Below are 12,887 nucleotides of genomic sequence, written 5' to 3'. Positions count from 1 at the left end.
AGTAAACTCTAGCAAAGGCAGTGAGGAGAAGAAATGTGCAAGAAACAGTCTGTGATTTCAGGCCCTGCTTACCTAGCATAACAACTGAATGACAGTTTGGTGGTTTACAGACTGTGGCCCAGGGCCCGTTTTCCTAACAGTGTAGACTCTTAGCATTAGTAGTGTGCTTTTCTCTCTCTCTCTCACAATGTGCGGTGGGAAACTGAGAAACTACACCATGCGATGATATCATCGCTCTGAAATCTACTGGAATGTGTATTGTATATTCTTGGGTTTTAAAAGTTTTCATTAGGTTTTAATTTTTAATATGGTAATATCGGAATAGATAACTAACATAATTAAAAGTGTAGAAATGACTCCTAAAACCAAGATATTTGAGAAGTGCTAGCATAGTTAGGTAAACCACTGACACAAAGCAGCATTTGCTTTCAGGTTCAAGGTGTGAAAATTACACTTTAACCACAGCTAATTATTTGCCTATGGAGTTTAATACGGTTGAAAAGAACAACATAGCTATAGCCACCATCACTACAGATCTCTGTAGGGAACACAGATGAAAAAGAAAATAATCTGTGGGGTCCCTCCATTCAGCAAGGTAACATAACCTTCAGGAATTCCAGCCTAGGACCATTTTTATTTTACACATGCTCAGAGGAAGAACAGAGAGAGCTAATTCCAAAAAAGAAACAGACAAGCACAACTATAAAAATACTACTTCACTTAGTGCTGCCCTCAAACATAAAAGCACAACACAAAAGACTAACAAATATTTGAAAAACAAACAACATTAAGAAAAAGTTTACTGTGAACATGAGGACAATCGGCCTAATCAAAAATTGGACCCATGAGTCTGAGGTCAAAAACATAATGCTATGTAATCAGTATTAGAACAAAAACAAAGAGCATGTTATATTCAGAAAAACTGATGAACCAACTTTTCTGAATTGAGAGCAATCAGAAAATAGAAATAATTATAATTAATATGTAATTCTTACAGTTAAAACTGTAAAAGAATGCACATATGAGTGACCTGCAATTTAAAATGTAAAAATATACCAGAAGTTTCAACAATAAGTAAAAGGGACATAAAATATAATAGAAAAGTTTAGAGATGTCCAGCTGATGTGGCTCAGTTGTGGAGCATCGACCCATGCACCAAGAGGTCACTGGTTCGATTCCTGGTCAGGGCACATGCCCAGGTTGTGAGCCCGATCCCCAGTGAGGGGCATGCAGGAGGCAGCCAATCGATATTCTCTCTCATCGATGTTTCTCTCTCTCTCTTCCTCTCTCTCCCTCCCACTCTATCTGAACAAAAAAATGTACTCGGATGAGGATTTAAAAACAAAAAGTTTAGAGATATAGAGCCCAAATCCAAATACGTGAACATTCATGCAATAGGATTATCAACAAAAGAAAGCAGAAAAAAATTAGGGCAATAAACAGTAGTTGAAAATTTACCTGACTTGAATTAATCTTCACATTTAGATGGCACACCAATTCAAGAAGAAATTTATTTAAAACATACACATATTTAAAATACACACACACACACACACACATATATACACATATATCATGGACATATACTCATGATATGTCACACAAATTATGAAATAATCTAAAAATTTTAATACTAATAATTTAACCTCCAAATTAGCAAGAATATAGCTGGTATAAGATGTCTCAATAATATCGGAAGCCACTTGACTGACAAAGTATCAAGCCCTTTGTCTCTTTGAAATTTTAACTGTTACTAATCCTAGAATTATATATGAAAAAGAGTCAAATGTAAGGGCAAAATAAACATATCTTTGCATATGTAACAACCTGAAAGGTTGTCTTTCTAAAAATCTTCAATTTTCTCATCAATAAAATAAATTTTTAAGATCTTTATTTTTCTAAGCAATAAAATCCTAGATGGTTTTAAATGGGCCTTTGTGCTTGATGTTTGCTAGCACAGCTAACAAAAATATCGGTTACTGAAACAAGAAAGTCTTGAAGTTCACTAGAAAATGTCAAAGAGAGAGAGAGATATGATCTAAATCTAACCCAGGAGTGCAATGGATAAATGTGTCATTAAACAGGTGTAGCTAGCCCAATAGTCTACAGATCAAATCATGTTAGAACACGTGAGACCATCCAATGAAGTGACTAGAAATGACTCATGGCCCTAAATACTTTCACTGCATAATTAATGAGACCCATGCCTAAAACCTGATATTTAATAATTAATCTTCCAAGGCAGACATCTGAAGCAAGCAAACCTGTGTACATCTGTCAGGGGAGATTGTGATATGCAAAAGCAGCCCCACTTCTGCAGGGGCCGAGAAAACCAGCATTAATATCTCACATGATAAATGTCGCTATGGCTCAGCTGCGACCTCTGCTCTAATTTGTCTTCACATGGAGGGCTGAGGCTTCCGTGTTTGCTGAAGCAGGAAGAAATACACATGGTAAAGTATGCCTGAGCCTAACATTTTCAGACAAAAGTAAACAAATCGCATGCTTTCATCCATGTTTTATTTATTAAAGCACAGCTAGCTTTGAGAGCTGTGAATCAGTTCTGTGTCTAGAGGAGAAATGATCACACATTTTTGCTGAATAGCATTTATGACTGCCATATCTGATGGACTTACATCTTTTGTCTTATTGCAACATGATCTTTGACAAATAAGAATTAAATTTACTTCTGTGAAGAGACGTATTGATAAATTTAGCACACACAGACTTGGGTCTGAATTTCTCTCTCATTGTCAAAGACTTGTGTAATTATGGGCAAATTTCCCTGTCTTTATGATCTTTCAGTTATAAAATCTTTATTTTTCTTATCAATAAAATACAACATATTTTTAAATTAATTAATGTTTGTTATAAATGTTTCTCCTTTCCCCTCATTGACACCCTCCTCCCAATCCCATCACCCACTCCCCAGCATTCTTGTCTATGTCTTTTGGTTACAAATGCATGAATATAAGTTATTTGGTTTATCTCTTTCCTCTCCTCATCAGCCCTTTCTGAGGTTTGTCAGTCTCTACCCTACTTCTATGTCTCTGGGTCTATTTTGTTCATCACCTTGTTTTGTTCATTATATTCAACAAATAAGTGAGATTATATGATATTTCTCTTTCTCTGATTGGCTTATTTCACTTAGTATGATATGCTCCAGATCCCTCTATGTCATCTCAAAGGATAAGAGGTCTTTCTTTCTTATAGCTGCATAGTATTCCGTTGTGTATATGTACCACAGCTTTTTTATCCCTCATCTATTGATGGACACTTGGGCTGTTTCCAGGACTTAGCAATTGTAAATAGTGTTGCTATAAATATAGGGGTACATATATTCTTTCTGATTGGTGTTTCAGGCTTCTTAGGATATATTCCTAGAAGTGGAATTAGTGGGTCAAATGGCAGATCAATTTTTAAATTTTTGAGGAAACACCATGTTGTTTTCCATAGTGACAGCACTAGTCAGCATTCCCAGCAGAGGTGTACTATAGTCCCCTTTTCTCCACACCCTTACCAACACTTGTTGTTTGATGATTTGTTGATGGTAGCCATTCTGATAGATGGAAGATGACACTCATAGTCTTTTTAATTTTTAATTCTCTGATGGTTAGTGAAGTTGAGCATTTTTTCATATATTTCTTGGCCATTTGTATGTCCTATTTGGAGAAGTGTCAATTTAGGTCCTCTTCCCATTTTTAATTGAATTATTTGTCTTCCATTTGTTGAGTTGTATAAAGTATTCTATATATTTTGGAGATTAACCCCTTATCTGATGTATCATTGGCAATTGTCCTCTCCCATATAGTGGGTTCCCTTTCCTTTTTTTTTTTTTTTATCCTCACCCGAGGACATTTTCCCATTTTTTTTGTTCAGGTAGAGTGGGAAGGAGAGAGAGGAACAGAGAGAGAGAGAGAAACATCGATGTGAAAAGAACACATTGAGTGGCTGCCACCTGCATGACCGACCAGGGCCGGGGACAAACTGCAACCGAGGTACGCGCCCTTAGCGGGAACCGAACCCGGGTCTCTCAGGACCGCAGGTAAACGCTCTAACCGCTGAGCCAAACCGGCCAGGGCTCCCTTTCCATTTTGATGCTTATTTCTTTTGCTGTCCAAAAGCTCTTTAGTTTATTGTAGTCCCATGTGTTCATTGTTTCCTTTGTTTTCCTTGCTTTAGGCAATGTATCAATGAAAATTCTGCTGCGTGTGATGTCTGAAATTTTGTTACCTATATTTTCTTCTAGGATTTTTATGGATTCATGAGTCACACTTGAATATTTTACCCATTTTGAATTTATTCTCATGTATGCTGTAAGTTGGTGGTCTCGCTTCATTTTTTTGCATGTAGCTGTCCAATTTTCCCAGCACCATTCATTAAACAAACTGTTTTTACTCTATTGTATGCTCTTGCCACTTTTTTCAAGTATTAGTTGAGCATAATATCTTAGTCAACTTCTGGGTTCTCTGCTCTGTTCCATTGATCTATATGCCTGTTCTGGTGCCAGTACCAATCTGTTTTGTTTCCAATGTCTTGTATAACCTGATATCCAGTATTGTGATTCCTTCTACTTTGTTCTTCTTTTTCAAGATTTCTGTGGCTATCCAGGGTCTTTTTTGGTTGCATAGAAACTTTAAGAGTATTTGTTCTAATTCGGTGAAATATGTTATTGACATTTTAAAGAGGATTGCATTGAATATTTAGATTTCTTTGGGTAGTATGAACATTTTAATGATGTTAACTCTCCCAATCCATGAATGAGGTATATCCTTCCATGTTTTTATATCTCCCTCTATTTCTTTTTTCAATATCCTGTAGTTTTCTGTGAATAGATCCTTTATTTCTTTGGTTAAGCATATTCCTAGGTATCTTAGTTTTTTGTTTTGTTTTGTTTTGTTGCTGCACAGGTAAATGGGATTGTTTTTTAGTTTGTTTGTTTTTTTCTGTGAGTTTATTATTAGTGTATAAGAATGCTATCAATTTCTTGATGTTAATTTCATATCTTGCTGCTTTGCCACATTCATTTATTAGCTCTAGTAGATTTTTGATGTAGTGTTTAGGGTTTTCTATGTACAATATCATGTCATCTGCAAATAATATTTCACTTTCTCCTTTCCAATTTGGATCCCTTTTATTTTTTCTTCATGTCTAATTGCTGTAGCAAAGACTTCCAGAATGATGTGGTGAAAGTGGGCATCACTGTCTTGTTCCTGTTCTTCAGGGAAATGCTTTTAGTTTTTGCTCATTGAGTATAATGTTGGCTGTAGGCTTTTCATATGGCCTTTATTATATCAAGATATGATCCTTCTATTTTGACATTGCTGAACATTTTTATCAGAAATGGGTGCTGGATTTTGTTAAATGTTTTTTCATCACTTATTGATATGATCATATGGTTTTTATCTATAATTTTTTTTTTAGTGTGGTGTATCACATTTATTGATTTGTGAATATTGTACCAGACTTGCATTCCTGGGATAAATCCCACTTGTTCATGGTGAATAATTTTTTTGATGTATTGCTGGATAAGATTTGCTAATATTTTTTAAGGATTTTTTTTTTTAAATCTTCACCTGAGGACATTTTTCCATTTTTTGTTCAGAGAGAGAGAGAGAGAGAGAGAGAGAGAGAGAAATATCCATGTGAAACGGACACAACGAGTGGCTGCCACCTTCAGGACCAACCAGGGCCAGAGACAAACTGCAACCAAGGTACGCGCCCTTAGCGGGAACCGAACCCAGGTCTCTCTGGACCACAGGCCGATGCTCTAACCACTGAGCAAAACCAGCCAGGATTGTTAAAGATTTTGGCATCTATATTCTTCAGAGTTATTGGCCTGCAATTTTCTCTCTTTGTAGTGTTTTTATCTGGTTTTGAAATTAGAATTATGCTGGCCTCATAAAATGAGTTTGGAAGTCTTTCCTCTTCTTGGATTTTTTGGAATGGTTTGAGGAAAATGGGTGTTAGATCTTCTTTGAATGTTTGGTAAAACTCCCCTGTGAAGCTGTCTGGGCCTGGGCTTTTGTTTGCTGGGAATTTCTTGATTATCTCAATTTTGTTAGTTGTTATTGATCTATTCGTTTTCCAGCTCTTCCCGGTTCAGTTTTAAGAGACTGTGCTCTTAGAAATTTGTCCATTTCACCTAGATTGTCCAATTTGTTAGCATTTAATTTTTCATAGTGTTTGTTAATTATCCTTTGTATTTCTGTGGTGTCAGTTTTAACTTCTCTTTCATTACTGATTTTGTGTGTTTTGGTCCTCTCTTTTTGTTTCTTGATGAGTCTGGCTAAGGGACCATCAATCTTGTTTATCTTTCCAAAGAACAAGCTCTTTGTTTCATTGATCTTTTAAATTCCTTTTTTTTGGTTTCTATGTCATTTATTTCTGCTCTGACCTTCACTATTTCCTTCCTTCTACTTGCTCTGGGTTTTTCTTTTGTTTACTTTCTGGTTCTTTAAGTTGTGAGGTTATATAGTCAATTAGACATTTTTCTTGTTTCCTCAGGTAGGCCTGTGGTGCTATGAAACTTCCCTCTCAGAACTGCTTTCACTGTGTCCCACAGATTTTGTGTTGTTGTGTGTTCATTTTCATTGGTTTCCAGGAAGTTTTTAATTTCTTCTGTGATCTCCTTGGTAACTGATTCATTGTTTAATAATACACTATTTAGCCTCCATCTCTTTGAATGTTTTTGCTGTAATTGATTTCTAGTTTCATGCCACTTTGATCTGAGAAGATGCTTGATATTATTTCATCCTTCTTGAACTTGTAGAGACTTAGTTTGTGTCCTAACATGTAGTCTATCTTTGAGAATGTCTCATGTGAACTTGAGAAGGTTAATTCTTCAGTTTTAGTGTGTAATTCTCTGTAGATATCTATTTAATCCATTATTTGATCTAATGCATCACTTAGAGTCTGTGTTTTCTTGTTAATTTTTTGTCTAGAGGACCTATCAGTGATGTCAGCGGGGTGTTGAAGTTCCCTGCTGTTGATTGGTCCTTTGAAATCCTCCAGAAGTTTTTATATAATTTGGTGCTCCTTTGTTGGGTACATATATGTGTACCAAGATTATATCATTCTGTTGGATAGATCATTTTAACATTATGTAGTGGTCTTCTTTGTCTCTAGTTATGGCCTTCATTTTGAAATCTATTTTATCGAATATGAGTGTTGCTACCCCAGCTTTATTTCCCTTTCCATTTGCTTGGAAATTATTTGTCCATTCCTTCACTTTCAACCTCTGAAAGTCTTTTCTTGTGAGGTGGGTCTCTTGTAACCAATATATATCTCAGTCATGCTTTTTTATCCATTCAGCTACTCTGTGTCTTTTGATGGGAGCATTTAATCAACTTACTTTTAAGGTTATTATGGATATGTACTTATTTATTGCTATTTTTATTTATTTTGGTTATGTTTCTCTTCCTATTTTCTCTGCTAATTATAGCAGTCCTTTTAACATTTCTTGGAGTGCTTGTTTGGTGTTAATATATTCCCTTAGCCTATATATATATATACTTTTGGTCTGGGAAGCTCTTCATTTCACCTTCTATTTTGAATGATAGTCTTGCTGGATAGAGTAATCTTGGAGTCAAATACTTGTTTTTCATGACCCTGATTACTTCATGCCATTCCCTTCTGGTCTGTAGTGTTTTTATTTGAGAAGTCAGCTGATATAGCCTTATGGGCGTTCCTTTATCAGTATCCTGTTGCTTATCTCTTGCTGCCTTTAGGATTCTCTCTTTTTCTTTAATTTTTGGCATTTTAATTATGATGTGTCTTGGTGTGGGTTTCTTTGGGTTCTTACTTTGGACTCTTTGTGCTTCTTGAACTTGTATTCTATTTTTCTTCACCAAGCTAGGGTAGTTTTCTGTCACCATTTCTTCAAATATATTCTCTAATCCTTGCTCATTTTCTTCTTATTCAGGCACTCCTATGATGTGGATGTTGTTATATTTCATATTGTACCACAGTTCTTTTAAGCTGTCTTCCTGTTGTTTTTTGGTTCTCTGATTGGGCAATATTTTCTACCCTGTCTTCTAATTCACTGATCTGGTCCTCAGTTTTCTCTACTCTGCTGGTTATTCCTTCCAATGTGTTCTTTATTTCTGCTATATCATTCTTCATTTACAATTGTTTGGTTTTCAGTGTTTTATATCTCTACTCATGCTATTGAACTTCCTCATGATTATTACTCTGAACTCTCTCTCTGATATCTTGCTTAATTTTATGTCATGTATTTCTTCTCCTGTAGAATTATCTTGTTCTTTCATTTGAGATGTGTTTCTTTGTTTCACCATTTTGGCTGTCTCAGTGGGTTATGGAGCCTGCCAAATTTTCCCAGTGGGTGTTGGTGTTCCACTGGTTGTGGCTCCCTCTACTGGGTTTGGATGAGTGTGGGAGGACCCATATTAAACACCACTATCAAGTCTTACTTTCCTTGGTAGATTTGTAAGCTTAGGAAAGTTTCTGTTGTCCTTTAGGTTTTTGCCTGGAGGCTCTTAGTGTCTGTTATTTGGTTAGCCTCAATTTGTAGCCCTCAGCTGAATTAAAATTCCCTCAGGTGTAAGAGAATTTCCAGAAGGTGGGGCACTTGCTTGCTATCAGACTCTAGATATTAATGATGCTCAGTTTGCATTTCTCTGACCTGGCCTAGTGGTGTTGAATTTCTGTGGGAGGGGCCATTGTTTCTCCCCAAGCCTCTGAGAAGGGGCTCTTTGAGTAAAATGGCTACTGTCCTATGAAGGAGTAATTCAGCACAAAGCTCCTCATGTACTCCCCTCCAGCTCTCTCCTGAGCCAGGAGCTCCAGACTCTCTCCACACAGTTTGAATTCAGTCTGCCCTCCCTCTGCCGGAGCCCAAGATGAGTGGCTATAGCTGATTCTGTGATTTTTAAAACCCCTGCTTTCTCAGCGGAAGCATACACAACTAATAGTGCCCTCTGCTGCTGTCTGAGGGCTGCCAGCCACCCTCAGGTGCCTCCACATATTCTAGCAGACCCCATTTGGAGTCCTCTTTCTATCGCTGGTTATACTGATCCTCTCCAGCTGCTCTTCAGTTGTTTTTTCCAGATGCTTTTTCTTTATTTTAGTTGTAATTCCAGTTTGGTCCTGGGAGATGGTCTGTGTAGCTTCCATTCAGTACTCCATCATTTTTCCTCCTCCCCAACCTATTTTTAAAGAGACTTTCTCTTCTTACTTGACATTTGCTTCTACTTTACAGACAATAAAGTGATAAATTTAAGGTACAGAAATTTTAGGTGACAAAAAATTTGACTTTGCATGTTAGTGATTTTTTTGAAATTTATTGTCATTTATATATCTAATATTATATGTATTTTACTCCACACACACACACACACACACACACACGGAAAATATCCTCCAAAACCAAATAGGTAGAATAATAAACATAATGACAAAAATAAAATCTATTAGACCTAGTCCAAGTTATCTATTTTCTTTTTCAAATCTTCATTTCCATAGCATATATTAGGCTCTTACAGGCTAATGATGATAATAAAATAAAATTTAACAAAGAGACAAAGCCCTGGTCAGTTTGGCTCAGCGGTTAAAGCGTCGGCCTGTGGTCTGGAGAGACCGGGGTTCGGTTCCCGCTAAGGGCACGTACCTTGGTTGCAGTTTGTCCCCGTCCCTGGTTGGGTCGTGTGGGTGGCGGCCACTCAATGTGTCCCTTTCACGTCGATGTTTCTCTCTCTCTCTCTCCCTCCCTCCCCCTCTTTCTGAACAAAATATCGAAAAATGTCCTCGGGTGAGGATAAAAAAAAAAAAAAATTAAAAAGAGACAAATGTGGAATATGTCCTGAAAATATGTCATGTCATAGTCAGGACAGTATCTGAAATTTATTGCTTAAAATATTTGTCAGCAAAATGCAATTCAATCTCTGCGGGATTCTCTACATTTGAAAGAATAGATGTTCACTGTGTGTGATGAGTTTCAGAACCAATGTCTATACTGAAGATGAAACAACCAGCTATTATAAATAATGCTATGAACATAGGGATGAACACATTCTTTCTGATTATTTTGGGGGAATTCTTAGGATATATTTCCAGAAATGGGATTGCTGCATCAAATGGCAGTTCTGTTTTTAATTTTTTGAGAGAATTTTATGCTCTTTTCCATAGTGGCTACACAAGTCTGCATTTCCACCAGCAGTGTACTAGTGTTCCCTTTTCCCCACACCCTTACCATCACTTATTGTTTGTTGACTTATTGATGGTGGACATTCTGGTAGGTATGAGGTGATACCTCATTGCAGTTTTAATTTGCATCTCTCTGATGATTAGTAATGTTGAGCAATTTTTCATATCTTCTGGTCATCTGTATATTCTCTTTGGAGAAGAATCTGTTCAGGTCCTTTTTCTATTTTTAAAATTGTTTGTCTTCTTTTTGTTTAGTTGTATGAGCTCTTTATATATTTTGTAAATTAACCCCTTATCAGCTATACCATTGGCAAATGTTCTCCTATACAATGGATTCCCTTTCCATTTAAGGATCGTTTATTTTGGTATGCAGCTTTTTAGTTTGATGTAGTCCCATTTGTTTATTTTTTCCTTTGTTTCTCTTGTCCTAGGAAATGTCAACAAAAATTCTGCTGCATAGATGTCTGAGGTTTTACTGCCTGTTTTTTCTAGAATTTTTGTGGTTTTGCAACTTACATTTAAGTTTTACACATTTCAAGTTTAATCTTGTGTATGATGTAATTTGGTAATCTGGTTTCATTTTTTTGCATACCTGCCAATTTTCCAGCACCGTTTATTGAAGAGACTGCCTTTACTCCATGGTATGCCTAAATGCCCACCAGTAGATGAGTGGATAAAAAAGCTCTGGTACATTTACACAATGGAAACTATGCAGTTGTAGGAAAAAAAGTATCTCTTACCGTTTGAGACAACATGGATGGACCTGGAGATTATTATATGCTAAGCAAAACAAACCAATCAGAGAAAGACAAATATCACACGATCTCACTTATATGTGGAATTAATGAACAAAATAAATTGACAAACAAAATAGGTCCAGAGGCAGGGATACATGCAACAGACTGACAGATCTCAGAGGGAAGTGGGGTTGAGGGAGGGAAGAGATTGACCGAATAAGTTATGTGCATCTATGCATAGCACATGGACACAGCCAACAGTGCACTGAAGGCCTGCGTGGGGGTGGGGTGGCGGGGCTTGGGTGCAGGATGGCAAAAAGTAGAGATGGGGGATGTCTGCAACACTATCAACAATAAAAATAAATTTTAAAAAATCAGTCACACCATTAAAATCAAACAAACAAAAAACAGGAATGAAATGGCACTGGCATATGGCAAAAGCAGCCACTTGGCAACACATTTATGTTCAGTCATTTCTACCATCTTTGAGTATTCTGTGCAGGTCTAGTGACAAATCATCAATAAAATATTTGTTCATTTTGCCTGAATTTGACTTACGGATTTGCTTGATTTATTTGGCTCTCAAGGTAGAAGACAGCATATTACATGTATGCAACAAAGATTTGTATTTTTTTGTGATACAAGTAATACAAGAATGATTGCATTCTCCTTATAAAAATGCAGGGCTTGGAATGAAAAATGAGTTAAAAAGTAAAATTGTCTTTTATATTCTTTATCTCTCATAATCAGTTACTATTTTTAACTTTGTATATGTTTACAAGAAACAATGTGTGCTTATATGCCTGTCTGTCAATATCAAGATATATATCATGTGTAAGTGGAAATATGTTTGTGTATATATGTTATATTCAGAATATAAATAGAATTGTAGTGTGGTTATCTTTGTGCACATTTCATTATTTCTACAAACATCCTAGGTATGTTTAAAGTGCAATACTAAGTTAATATTGTCAGTATATTCTGATATGAATAGACCAGTTCCTAAAGTGCGGAAATAATTTGCATGTTAATATGGTAAGCAGCATTTACCCAAATGCCTCCTACTTCCCCTAGCTAATTTGCCTCTCCCTAAGAGCTCCATGACTCACTAAACAAAAGATTAACACGTGCCCTAGCACCACTTCTAAATGGACAAATCAATTAATTACTTGTCGATATTGCCTCTAGATATTTTAAAATATAATTTGTTATTTTTCTGTTGGTAATTGTCTTTCTCACTTTCTTATATTACTTCTCTTTATAACACTTTTCACCTGGTAACAAACCATAAAATATAATTATAACTACATTAACTTCATGAGGATGCGGATTATTTCTGGGTTCTTCGTTGCTGTATCTCAAGTACCAGGCATATGGCCAGGTTCAGTGAATATTACTGAGCTAATATTCTCATGCTCTTACTAATATTAAAAATCTTTATAATTTTTATGAATAAAGTAATTTTAAATTATCATTTGTTAATTAATTTGTCTTAGATGACAATGAGATTGAACATCATATTATCAAATGATATTGTTTATATAAATATATTCCATAAGTTTTTATATTATATATGATGTCAGTTTATTGTTAAGTGAGGGTTACTTTGTATCTGATACAATTCAATATATAGTTATCATTTATTCTTTCTTTTCATTTTAGTTTAATTTTCAGATTTAGTTTGATTTCCTTTATAATTCTAGAATAGGTTTTTTTAAAATTTCTATTAAAATTTTTTTCCTTTTGTTCCTGTTCAAGAGCAGATCTATTTCTCTGCAGTAAGAAAAATGGGTTTGCATAATTCTTTATTTTTAAAATATAGTTTTAAATTTTAAGTAAAAGCTGGTTCCATGGGACAGGCCAAGCAGGTTGTACTCTGTGTTATATAATCCACCCCACCCCATCGCCAATAACTCGGCCTGTGGGCATTTCTTCTCATCCTCTTCATCCACGTGGTGGATGGGGATTCAATTCCATAGACTCCCT

Source organism: Molossus molossus, unplaced genomic scaffold, assembly GCF_014108415.1.
Source record: "Molossus molossus isolate mMolMol1 unplaced genomic scaffold, mMolMol1.p scaffold_m16_p_5, whole genome shotgun sequence".
In the NCBI taxonomy this organism is placed as follows: Eukaryota; Metazoa; Chordata; class Mammalia; order Chiroptera; family Molossidae; genus Molossus; species Molossus molossus.
Note: the sequence above shows the minus strand (reverse complement) of the source record.